A 13558-nucleotide genomic window follows, 5' to 3' on the forward strand; every position below is an offset into this window, starting at 1 on the left:
TGATTTTACATGTCTGATAAATCCTGAAGATATTTGAGAAAGTATCTAAATAGTAACTGTTTCTTACTCAATTTACTCAACCTCATTCATTGGCATTTTAGGTAAACACAGTAGAATACTTAATTCTACTTAATTCTGGCCCTTGCTTTTAAAAAGTCTTAAGGGCACAACATACACATCGTAACTTTTCAACAACTTTAATAACATTTTTGCTCACAATTAAAATTGCTTTTTCAACTCAACAACAAACAGAATGACAAGACATTGTTGTCTCTGGAGCTTCTTCCCCACATCCGCCCCACAACTGGCACCGCCTACCACCACCTCCGGAACATCGCCAGAATACGGCACTACCTCACCCCTCACGCTGCTGAAACTCTGGTCCACGCCTTTGTCACCTCAAGGCTGGATTATGGGAACTCTCTCCTCGCCGGCCTTCCCGGCACCTCCCTCCACAAGCTGCAGGTCATTTAGAACTCTGCAGCTCGTGTACTGTCCCGCACCAGACTTCGGGATCACATCAGACCCCCTCGCTCGCCTCCACTGGCTCCCCATCCCCCAGAGGATTGATTTCAAGATCCTCATCCTCACCTACAAAGCCATTCACGGCCTTGCTCCCTCCTACCTCTCCGACCTACTATCTCCCTACCTACCTGCCCGTACCCTCCGTTCCTCTGGCTCCGGTCTGCTCCACATCCCCCGCCCCAACCGCCCTACCATCGGTGGCCGAGCCTTCAGCCTCTCAGCCCCTGGGCTCTGGAACTCCATCCCCCAGTGCCTTCGCCGCCTCCTCCCTTTCCTCCTTCAAGACCGGTCTCAAGACCTTTCTCTTTGACCGTGCCTTCAGCTCCCCTCTCGACTCTCTACCCCCTCCTCGCTCCCTCCCTTCCCTCCCCTCACCCTGACCATTTCCCCCCTACTCGGATCCCAACCCAACTGTCCAGCGCCTTGGGACGTCCTCCCGACGTGAAAGGCGCTCTATAAATGCAATCCTGTTGTTGTTGTTGTTTCTGCCAATGGGTTTAACTACTGCTGTATTTGAGTTTTGCAGAGGTCACAATAAATTATATAAAGCAGATGGAAACAGGTTGCCAAGACAGTTGCTGAGAGTCAGTGTCTATGTGTTTTCTTTAATGATACTGTTCTCTACTTATAATTTGTCACATTTATAGTTTTCTTTGCTGTTAGTCAAATCAGAGATATTTTATTCATTTTAGCCCATGCAAACACCTTGCTGTGTCTTCGACTTCTCTAAATTTCCAAGCGTAAAACATAACTCACTTGATGATTAGGACTAGTACTCAACTCTCAGAATGTCACAGAAATTATAGTTATTAGAACTTATAATAATCAATAATAATCCTTACATTTGATATAGGCACTTTGAGATATTCACCCGACATGAAATGCACTATATACATTTAAATTGTATTGTATTTTGTATATATGGTGCCTTATTACATCAAATTGCATTAAAGTCTTCCTCGGGGTTTTCTGTAAAGTGTAGTGATTGTGTATTTTTAGTCCAATGCACAGCCAATGTGCAAACAGCAATGTCCCACAAACAGTCACGAAGTGAATGACCAGTTGTTTTTTGTCTGGAGGATTGTTAACCTAGAGTTGAAACAACAAGAACAACAACAATAAGATTACATTTGTATCGCGCCTTTCACATCGTGAGGACGTCCAAAGGCACTGGACAGTGTACAGCATTTCAAACCCGAGCTGGGGTCAGGGGGGGGAGAAGGGAGGGGAGGGGAAGGGGGGTGGCCGATGGCATGGTCGAAGAGGAGGGTCTTGAGGTGGGACTTGAAGGAGGCTAAGGAGGGGGCGAGGTGGAGTGACTGGGGAATGAAATTCCAGAGGTTGTGGGCAGAACCTGCTGACTCAAAGATGAAAGTCTGACTGACTGAGCCAGCCCAAAACTGGATTAAAATTGAAAGAAAAGATTAATCATATTGCATGATAAAATCATACTAAAACCATGGACCTCATCAAAGAAAGGTGTAGATAATTTTATGGATTTCTGTCTTTAAAGTCATGGTAAGTTCATCGTAAGGTTTAAAAAACCGTGTTGCAACATCTTACTTGTTTCTCATTCAGTGACCGGAATCATTCGAAAACCTTGATGTCTCGTGTCATTTCACCTTGTTTAATCTTGTAAAACTAGGTGCTGGTGCCAAACTGGGGGAGTTTCAGCCTTGCCAAGTAGTGGAACTTTATGCTTCATAAATTCTTTTCAGCCCCTGCCCTGTTGTCTGCTGGAATAAATTCTTGTAATGGGGAGATAACCAACTGCAGTGTGAACTGTTACAGGGTAGATTTTTGTCCTTTTATATTAGTTTGTTATTGCAGGGGATTTCCATCTATGTTTACAAATCTTTCATTGGGTGTACCACACAGAGTTTTATAGTTAGAAAAGAAACACACAGCAAGGGATTTTGGTGCACAGGATACAGCATCTAACACAGTGCAAACTGCTGGCCAAGAAAACTGACTTTCAATTGAACTATCAAAGCAACTAATGCAGACTAATAAAAAACGGAGTCTGTCCATGACTTCCCAATAGAGTAACATTGACCTTTTAATCTTAAAACATTTATTGTTCCAGATGTGATTGCTGATATGGATGAGTATATCACATTACTGATTATGTCACTGCATCCTACTTCATTTAGAAACATGGAACATTTTATAATTCTGACCCTTAAAGTTTCCAAAAGGAAAACAGCAGCAACAGGAAGCAGGTATGACTGAGCCTTGTGTTGGATCCACTAGAAGCAGAGTACCAAAATAAAGTTCATGTAAAATTAATTTCAAAGGGGAAATAAAAGGTGTGGAGCATTGCCAACAGATTTGCCAGGTGTCATTCATCGGGAGTGACAACTACTTGTGTTGGTTTAAAAATATAATCTAGTTTTATGCAAGTTATTTAAATACAGCTGCATATTGTAAGTAGGTTTGCAATTGATGTCAATCTTTGTGATCAGAAGTGCCACTCTTAACATTTCCCAGACATTCACAGCTCTCAAGCTATCAAAAAGTGTTAAGAGGTAGCTGCCTGTCCATTCTCACCCACTTTCCACAAAGCTTGCCTCTTCTATCTTTTGCTGCCCTCAAGTCTATCAAAGTCTTTGCTTTCATTCAACTGAGAAGAGCAAAAAAAATCTAAATTGTTACATGTTGTTGCTTGTATTGAAAACAAACACAGCCCTATAGACATAGTCACAAAGCACTAAGAATCAGCATTGCTGATGTGGTGATCTTGGCAGCTGCAACAGTATTATTATGGAGCCAAACTGCTAGATTGATTCAGAATACCAAATTTGATTGCTGCCCAAAAACATTCTTTGCCCTTTTTTGGACCATGCTGTAGTCTCCTCTGTGGGGGGTTAATTAAGTACAGCAATTCCAACAGGAGAATGTGTTCTTTTCTTATTACTTTTTGATCGGTGTTTCTGCCTTCTGTTTGCCCACAGTGTTCTCTCCTCTTCTCTTCTGAAGGAGTATGTTTCTGGGGATGCCAGAAACCATCCAGAAACTAGCTCACATGGGCATTCTTATGTGAAAACAGTGTTGTTGTCAGGCTATTTAACCATGGGGAGCACCACAGCCAGAAATAATCTCGTCCTTCCTCTGATGTCTCCAAACACATATTTTATTCGGAGTCAATTGGCAGCAATTAGTAATGGGAACCCAAGCTTGTTATACTCCTCTCTTAGTGGTGGATGGTTGCTAAGGCCAAATGTTGCCTCTCATGCTTTGTACATTTGATATCAGATATCTCGGAAGCAACCGGTACCATGTGTAGAACCTTTCTGGTTTGTTTTGCTCAGGACCACATCGGGCAGTTAAATATCCAATGAGCCATTGTGAGAGTTTCATTTGTACTTTGTTAAATATTCAATTCAATTCAGACCTCAATTCAATTAATTCCTCTCCCAAACTATGAAAGAAATCCTGGACCATTTGTACGCCACCTCTTTGCTTCTACCATCTGTTTTAACCACAATCATATAATTCCAGACCACGGTTACAAATAGGTATCTAAACAGGCATGGTATTAACAAAGGGAACAATATTAAATACAATAATAATGCCAATGCAAATTTAAGACCAAAGTATTGTATTTAACCACGGCTTTGTTAGTTCTTATTAGATGAACTCCAGGTCAATCATTCACGATCTTAATATGTAAATTTTAATTTGCATTTGCATCTGGCATGCTGATGTGTGACTAATGCTAAATTACATTACCATCACAGTCTGTGGCCCAAGTGTTATTTCATTCCTATGCAAACTATGATGAATTATACTCACTCCTCTGTCTTCGTTCTATTAGCATTGATGATGCTGGTTGACCTGCCATTCATTAAAGCATTTTCTTTATTTCAGATTTTTAACTCGGCTAGTATTTATGTACAAAGCGTGGCATTCAGCTATGGAGGAGCTTGTGTGCAATACCAATGTGTCGGCAACACTACCGGTTGCTGTTGTCAAACAAATATAATTTTTATCACATGTTAATGCCTTTCATGATGATTTAGGCCAGGAGTTGGCAGCAATCTTGTCTCTGAGTCAGAAGGTTGTGGTATCAATCCTCATGATGGGTCTTTGAACTCACAGTGAAGGCTGACGTTCCAGTGCAGTGCTGGAGGAGCGCTGCATTGTCAGAGATGACATCCTTTGGATAAAACATTAAGCCAAGGTCCGGTCTGACTGTTCAAGTGGACATTAACAATCCCATGGCACTATTCGAACAAAGTGTCTTAACACTAACCGAATCCCCCAGATAAAAATTGATCATTCACTTTGTGGGCTGCCACATTCACCTACAAAATATGCAGTCACTACACTTTACAGTAAATCTTGTGAAGCACTTTGAGCTATCTCAAATACGTCATTAGGCTCTGTACCAAATATAAGGATTATTATTTACATGATCATATTGTGTATTTCTAAACAAATGCATTTTTTTCCATAAGAACTTGGGCCTTTGAATGAAACTCTACCAGTCATTAAAGAGAGGAAATGATGCTAAACTTGGAAATGACGTTAAACTTTCCATACTATTTGAGGCCATCATTTCTTGTGTCAAAGTGAAAGTGTACTGGACATAAATTGAAAACAGGGAATTAGTATTATCTTACCAGTATGAAAACAATAAAATAGCTTCAGGTAGCCTTGGGGTGTAGAATTGTGTTTTTGTCAACCACGACTGCAGTAACATGATAAATAAATTAAACTGTTCTCGCTATCTAACACAATCCCTTCATCTATTAATTCTACTGCCTCTTATATGCGTATTTTTCTCATTGAGGCTACATTTTGTTTGGAGTACAAAGGAAATAAGCTCCTTCCATTTCGCTCTCTTTCTATTTTGCTCTCTATTACTGTCACCCCCCCGGCTGCATATTACTGTAGCTGAAATGTTGTACAGCTTCCCCGCATCCGTATCTAATGCAGTGCTGCACCGAATCAATTCCCAGGACAGAGATATCAAACCTATTCCGCTTTCAGAGCCAGATGAGCCGATAACCATTGACCACACATTCTGGTAGGATGTTGCCCAGTGAAAATGATGTCACTTTCTGTGAAAATGGTCACCATATGATCACTTCCTGCATTCTGTACATAGGAACCTTGAGATTGGTCTGGTTGTGCATCTTGAGGTGACCAGGGTATTCTTATAGTGTTTTGTGTGATATTGGAAACTAATAACTTGAAAACATAATTCCTCAGCCATTCACACTCACTCTAACGATTCTGAGGATATATCGGAAAGTGCACCTGAAGAAACTAAAAAATATTTGAAAAATTAATCTTTGTAAGCCAGAACTCGTCACTTGAACTCTAAGTTCAGCAAGATAGAAGTGAAATTTTACTATTTTCTGAAGGAATACAGGGACTTTCTAAGCAAGTGCTATTCTATATGCCATCTTGTGACCTATTTAAACTTATGTCCTCTTGTACTATTGTCATGATACATCCTTAGATAATTATTTGGGGAGGACAAGTTTGCAGGGCTATGGGAGAGAGCGGGGGAGTGGGATTGATTTGGATAGCTTTTTTCAAAGAGCCAGCACAGATATGACGGGCCAAATGGTCTCCTTCTGTGCTGTATAATTCTATGATTCTATGATTCTAAAGTAATGATCTGGGTTTACTTTTTCAGTCCCATTTAAAATGTTATACACCTCTAAGAAGTACCCTCCCTGAGTAATCTTCTCTCAAGGCTGAAGAACAGAAAAGCAAAAGTACATAGGTTTTGTTTGCATAAAAATAATAGCAAAACAAATCTTAAGAGAAATTGGACACCCCGATGTTTTCTTATTAACAATTTACAGTATTTAGGTGATGATTTTCATTGTTATAATAAAACTCATCAAAATCAATTGTTTTTAAAATTAGCCTTTGGCAAGTATGAGTTGGTCTTCATGCTATAATTCCCTTAAATGTTCCTATGCCCAAGTATTGGCTTATGAATCAAACAGTAAGGGATACCGTTCCTGAAACCAAGGAGAAATAAATGGTTGCTGAAACCAAGGAGAAATAAATGGTTCATCCATAAATGTTCAGTGCCTGTCATTTTAATTATTGTGGAAATCTGCTACTTACAAATTAAGATTGAATTAAAGCATTTTCCACAATTCTACATATCTTAGACTTTAAAACTAAATCTCAGTGAAATTTCAGACCGAAGAATGCTTGATAAATATGCTCTTGTGTATAGGCAGGAGCTAATGTTTGAAATGTGCAAATTGGTTGCCATGTTTACCCATACAGCACAAAGTGACTACACATTACAGTGAGTTTTATGAAGCATTTTGAGACATTCCAACAATGTGATAAAGCATAATTACAAATGCAACTATTATCATTAAAGAAGCCAGTCAGTGAAAGGTACTTCTTCATCAAACTTCAGATTCTTGGAGAGAAGAAATGTTCAGTCTCCACATAGGGGTGTATACATGTCTGGGCCATTGACCTCTGCTCTTTGCAACTGGGTTTTGTGATTAGAAGTAAATGGTGTGAAGGAAAGAGAGGTCAGTCCTACAAGTACTCATGTTTCACATTACCAATACCAGTCTCCGGTAGCAAAAACATGACATGTCTTTAAAATACATGGTTTGGAGAACATTCTGTTATGGGTCCCCTTTCACCAAAACAAAGATTTTAAATTACTGGCTGCTGTAAAGTTAAGAAAGTTCAACTGTGTACCCATAATGTAGAGTATTAGACTGTGGAGTTACTGGATAATGGGCAGGAATAACTCTAGCTCAGGAACATAGCAGAACCTGGGAAGCTGACTTGGCACTACAATACAACATTGTTTAAAACAATGTAATTATGTCATGGTCCGTTTTAACTCCAGCAACTGAAGTAATGTGAGGAACAACTTGTTTCTGAATCTCATTAGGAAATCAGGAATATTTACCAGAATTATGCTCACACTGAAGACTTTACATGGTAATAATTTAACTGTAATTTTAAAAGTTTCACCTTGTCAGCGCCTTGGGACGTCCTCCCGATATGAAAGGTGCTATACAAATGTAATCCTGTTGTTGTTGTTGATGTACATCAATAGAAAATCGTCACCTTATAGGATTGAATTAAATGTTGGTTTAAACTGTTTTGATGTTTACAAATATTTTGTTGCTTGCCAGATAGCCATATCAACGGCAAGCTATATGAGTTTAGCTGGTTAGACTCCAGCAGTAGCCCAAAGCACACTGTGGGGTCCCCAAGCGTTGGCTCTTGCCAACCTGTGCCCAATACTCTCTGGAATTAGGTAAGCAGGATGCATCCCTCCAGGGAGAGAGTGTGCTCTCTATTCCAACAATCTATCTCTGGGATTTCCATGTGTAGGTGGGATGCATGGAAATCTCGGCTTGATTTGGATACTCTTAAGCACGGTGATGGGTTTCCGCATGTGTTAGATGCCTGGCTGATCAAAACATTTTTTTTGCTTTCCGCTTGATGGTGTTGTCAGACTTGAAGGGTGCTTTATCAATGCAAGGTGTTGTCGTTTTTGGTTGATTCATGCTGAGGTACAGTTCCAAGGGAGCTGGAAATTGCCCAATCTCTCTTCCAAAAATAATAACTTTGGGAAAAGGTTCCCATTGTTGGTATTCTTTATAAAAAGACAAATCTGCCAAATTAGCAAATACACGATAAGTCATCGTTGTTCACTCAGCCACCTGCAGTTTATGAGATTTAGGTAACTAATCATGCTGAGCCTAAGCAGGATCCAGGGGTCAGGGCAGGAATTTGAGTGGAGATAGGAGCTGAAATGGTCTGGTATCTGAGCAGAAACAGGAGAGGTCTTGGGGTCAAAGTCTAAACAGGAGTCACATCTATGCATATGTGTACCCAGGTTTAGTGAAGTAATAACTGCAAAAAAGTGTACATTATACACCCAACAACGAAAGTCTAACTGTACAGTCCAGTGATAGGACAGAGATTATTGCTCACAAAATTGATGTTTCTCAAGCTTGCAGAATCACACTAACCCGGTTTAGTCATTTTAATAATGTTTTGGATCAGTGGGAAAAAGGAATTAACTCTGGAACTGGCAGAGACTGCCATCATGTGCAGACTAACAATAATGCCCCCCACGAAAATGGCAGCAGAGGTGAACATCATGTGAACAATATTCTAAATCCTTCCATTTTTTTAACCATTTATATTATTGATTTAATGAATTGTCTGCCTCGAAGTTTTAAATGCTGTGGCATACCACGTGGATACTTTGATAAGTGAACCAATACCAGGCAGTGACTTTCATTGTCACGTCAATACCCAGGAACACCCCCCAAACTATCAAGTTAAACTCCTTCAATGAAACATTATTAAAAAGTAATGTTTTGGGAGTTATAAACATAACAGCTGCAGGGATCGGAGGAAACAGTGGGAAAATCATCAGAATCCCCATAGCTGAATGAATTATGCAAACTAGAGACCATGGAATAATACTGATTCCCACCGCTCATGTACTATGATTATAGAATGAATCATTTTTATGTGATGAAAATGTAGGTTTTATGCATTAAGGTCTAGTTTTAATATCTCGTTGGGCCATAAATTCTTCTATTCCCACAAAAAAACAAACCATTTCACAAACTTTCTGAATTCACAGTAATGAATTTGCAGCAGCTCCTAAAATTTCTTGTGCAAACAAAGGTTTGGGTCCATAAACAAAAGTATAACAGACACCTCAATGATCAGTTTTTCACACCACTAAAGTACCTTAACAATCCAATTGCGGCTCATACATTCAGAAAGTTTGTTAATCCATCTATGTAGTGCAGAATTCTTGGAGGTAAAACAACAATAGCAAAAGGAGATTTGGCAGGGAAAGAAAATACTATAGAATAAATAAAAAGCTTATTGACTTCCAGCATGAAGCTCAGTATAATCAGAATCTCTTTTGAATGAAATCATATTTGCAAACATTAGTAAAAGAGTCATTTTCAATACTTTAACTGTAGTTACCTCCTGTGCTTTTGATAAATTAATCTGTGTGGGAAAAGTCATTTATCTTTTAATTCAGACAAGTCAGCATGGGATGTCATTGAGCATTGTTTCAAGTTTCAAAGGGAAAATTGTGTGGTGCCGGTTTTAATGGCACAGCAAACAGCAATTAACAACTCTGATCGAGTTTCTTCATATACAAGTCACCGACCTGCCTGATCAGAGGAAGGCCAGTGAAATCACGTTTGGCACCCGTGTCTGAAACCCTGATGAATGTACTCCTGGTCCTAGGTGCTAAACTCCAGCAATCAATACTAATTCTTATCAATATCCTGTCTTTATAGTCTGTATCTGTCACACTTCTGTTTAGTATTGAGGGGGAGGGGGGGAGAAGGGAGAGTTCTCAAAACAAGGAAAAGTTCTCAAACAAGAGAAAATGAGAAAATTAAGGGAATAAGAAGACTGGAGGCAGGGACTGCTGGGTCAATCTGCTCTGGGAACTGAGAGAGGTGAGACCTTTCTAAGAGTAGCAGTCTATATAAAGCCAACGTAATAATAAAAATCCTTGCATTTGAGACAGCGCCTTAACATGTCTTCGAGACGTCTCAAAGCGCTTCACAGAATATACTGTAAAGTGAATATTTTGTGGGTGAAATGCGGCAGCCAATTGCACACAGCAGTTTCCTACAAACAGTCGTGTATTGAGTGAAAAAATTATTATTATTTTTTATGGAGGGATTATTATCCCTCGCAAAAGTGATTCGCCAATCGACTAACAAGTGGGTTCCTACTGACTGCTAGGTAAACAAAGGAGTGTGGGTAGTAAATAAACTTGCCCAATGTTTTGCCCCGACCTGGCCTGAGTTGCATAGAACTCATTCACATCCAGGGGACAGAGTTCGAGACAACTTGCAAATGCTTCTGAAATTATTTTGTAGTAGGAACCCAATGGGTTCTGAATTTCTTTTGTAAATTTTAAGCAATTTTGAGTTAATAGAAGTGGTGTGAGACTACTCCCATCTGGGACCAACTATCATGTAACGGCAATAGGTGCCAAACAAATATCTTTACATGTTGCATTTATTGCTGGTGAGTCCTATGTAATGAACATAGAACCTCGCTGTGCGTATGTGTTTACTGACACCAGTCTGTGCCCCCCAATGCTCCAAAGAAGTCTCCGATCTCACCTTGCCTTAGCCTTTAAGAACATTTAATCTTAAAATTTAAAATCACACTGAACTTTTACAAAACCTTAAATTCAACCTTAATTTGGAAACATTTTTTACGAACTGTGCAAAAACGATTTCCAATTTAAGACAGAAATTAAAATTTTTTCAAAAATTCTGCAAAATCTTCAATTTTAAGGTAAAACAAACTAACCATGTCAGCCTGCCTCTGTTGGTAGCACTCTTGCCTCTTGAGTCTGCAAGTTGTGGGTTCAATTCCCACATCGGAGCTCTGAGCTCCCAATCTAAACTGGCTCCCCATCACCGAATGATTAACTTCAAGATCCTCACACCCATGTTCAAATCCATTCACTCCCTGGCACCTCTCTACTTCTCCGACCTCCTCACTCCCCAATCCATCACCTGGCACCTACGCTCGACTGGCACTGGCTTCCTGCTTGTTCCTCGCACTCTCCGCTTCACCATTGGTGGTCTCGCTTTCAGCCACTACGCCCCAAAACTGTGGAACACTCCCAATCCCTCCGCCTTGCCCCCCTCTCCCCTTTCTCAAAAGTTCCACCTGAAAACCTTCCTTTTCGATCGTGCTTATGGTCACCTTCCCTTCCCCCACCACCCCGACTCGGAGTCAGGCTCCACCCTGTGTGGAGGGCACTATATAAGTGCGAGTTGTTGTTGTTGACAATCTAAATACAATGTGACAAGATGTTAAACTGAGGTCCCTTCTGTGTGTTCAGGTGGAAGATCCCATGGCACCATTTGAAAAGAAAAAGGAGTCTCGCCTGGTGACTAACAATCCTTCAGATAAAACTTGGCATTCATATCATGGCTATTTATAGGACATTGCTGTGCACAAATTGGATGCTGCATTCACCAAATACACTACACTTTTCAGTAAATCCTTTGAAGTGCACTGAGATGTCTTGAAGGTTGGATAAGGTGCTATGCTAAATGTAAGGATTATTATTTAATTTGCTAAAATGCCTTACTCCCTGTCAATCCAAACATGTCTTGTTTGAATCTGTGAAAGAAAAAACATTTATCTCTTCTTTATTAATATACTGTATTAATAGCATGCATGCTATTTTGCACAATTTCTCTCCTCTGGATAAATTAACTTTAAAAGTTTCTCACAGACCTTCTGTTTCCGCTCTGTCCAGACAGACTCTGAACACTGGCTTTCTTTGAATTCTAAATTGTGTTTCCCCCCAATAGCTAAACCTTTAAAATGAAATAAATTCCATTCATTCTTGCTGCTGAATCAGAATTTGATTTTACAAAAACTGAAAATTAAGGTCAGAGTGATGTTTAATATTAGCAGCTGTATATAAATATCTTGCTAGCTGGACATGATAAGGTGCATGATTTGGTTTAGAAAGCAATGGATCTGAAGAAAAAAGTGATTTGGACATCTTGGAGGCTGATGACTCACATGTATATATGAAAAGGTATTAGTGTTACATGAAGAGCAGGAAATTCAGAAGGAGATAGGATCTAATAGAAATACTGGACTGGGAGAAGTCTAATCTGATTAGAACAGCTGGTTTTATTCAGTTTGTAATGTGGTGTGTTTCCCAACCACTTTAACATTATAATTATCACATCAAATGCATTTCACTCCAAAACATTTTCAACAATGTTTCTAGTGGTGTACTTTAAATTCATCTGTGAGATGTGAACAATTTGCATGTAGAATATGTTTCCCTTAGCAATTATTAGTTACCAAGCTGTGCTTTGCAAATTTGTGTGGACTTTGAAACCTTCCACCAAACCTAGTAAATTTCCACCGTGACATATTATTTTTAAATCAAACTTTTCCTATACATAAATAAAGATATGGGAGAATAAGCTATACCAGTTTTTCAATGTATAAACATTGTGAGAAGTGCAGAGGCAAAAACAAAACTTCAAACACTTAGCTCTGATGTTTCTAGTCTATAGTGAATATCAGCCAGCAATGTTATTTTAATAGAATTTATATTGCTTTTGTTTTAAGTTAAGTCTGGAGACATCTCCCACTGTCTCCTTGGCTTGACTTCTGTTGATATACCACAGCTCCAAGATAAGTAGTATACAATGTCATACGTCCTGTCTCCACTCCACAGTTGATCTTATGGCTTTGAGATTGTTAATAATATGGAGGCTATTGATGTGTTGTGCAATGATCAAACTAAGGCTGCAGGTTATTTATGAGTCTCATTTATTTTGCACATAGAAGAAATACTGAGAGCACATACATTATACAGGAAATGACAGTGCTCCTGTAGCTTAGTGGTTAGAGCACTCACTAGAGCAGGCGAGAGACCTGGGTTTGATTCCCAGTAGGGCAACATGTTGGGCAAGTTTCCTTACTTCACACATCTCTGTTTACCCAGCAGTAAGTAGGAACCCGATTTTTCGCTTTACCGGGGGTAATAATTCCCTAAAAAAATGATCACTTCAATCCACGACTGTTTTTGGGACACTGCTGTGTGCAATTGGCTGCCGCTTTTGGCCCACACAATATACAGTCAATTCACTTTACAGTATATTCTGTGAAGCGCTTTGAGACGTCTCAAAGACAAGATAAGGCACTATAGCAAATGCAAGGATTATTTTTATTATTAGTAAAACATTGGAATGATCCAAATGCACAATTGTACATGACATCATTGTGCAGCAATATCTAATTTAAGGGGGTCTATATCACACACGGATTGCCATCAAGGATTTTTATGTTACATTATTAGGAAAAGAAATCCCATTAAAATACTTAATGAAAAGATTACTAGTGTTAGTGAACACCTTGTAAGAGAAATCTGAATGGTTATATGGTGAACAGTTGAGTTATACCAATGCAATAGCAAATGTTAAAATAATTTGGAAACATGCCAACATGTATTAATAATACTATGCTATTT

This window comes from Callorhinchus milii, unplaced genomic scaffold, assembly GCF_018977255.1.
Source record: "Callorhinchus milii isolate IMCB2004 unplaced genomic scaffold, IMCB_Cmil_1.0 Scaffold6, whole genome shotgun sequence".
NCBI classification, from domain to species: domain Eukaryota; kingdom Metazoa; phylum Chordata; class Chondrichthyes; order Chimaeriformes; family Callorhinchidae; genus Callorhinchus; species Callorhinchus milii.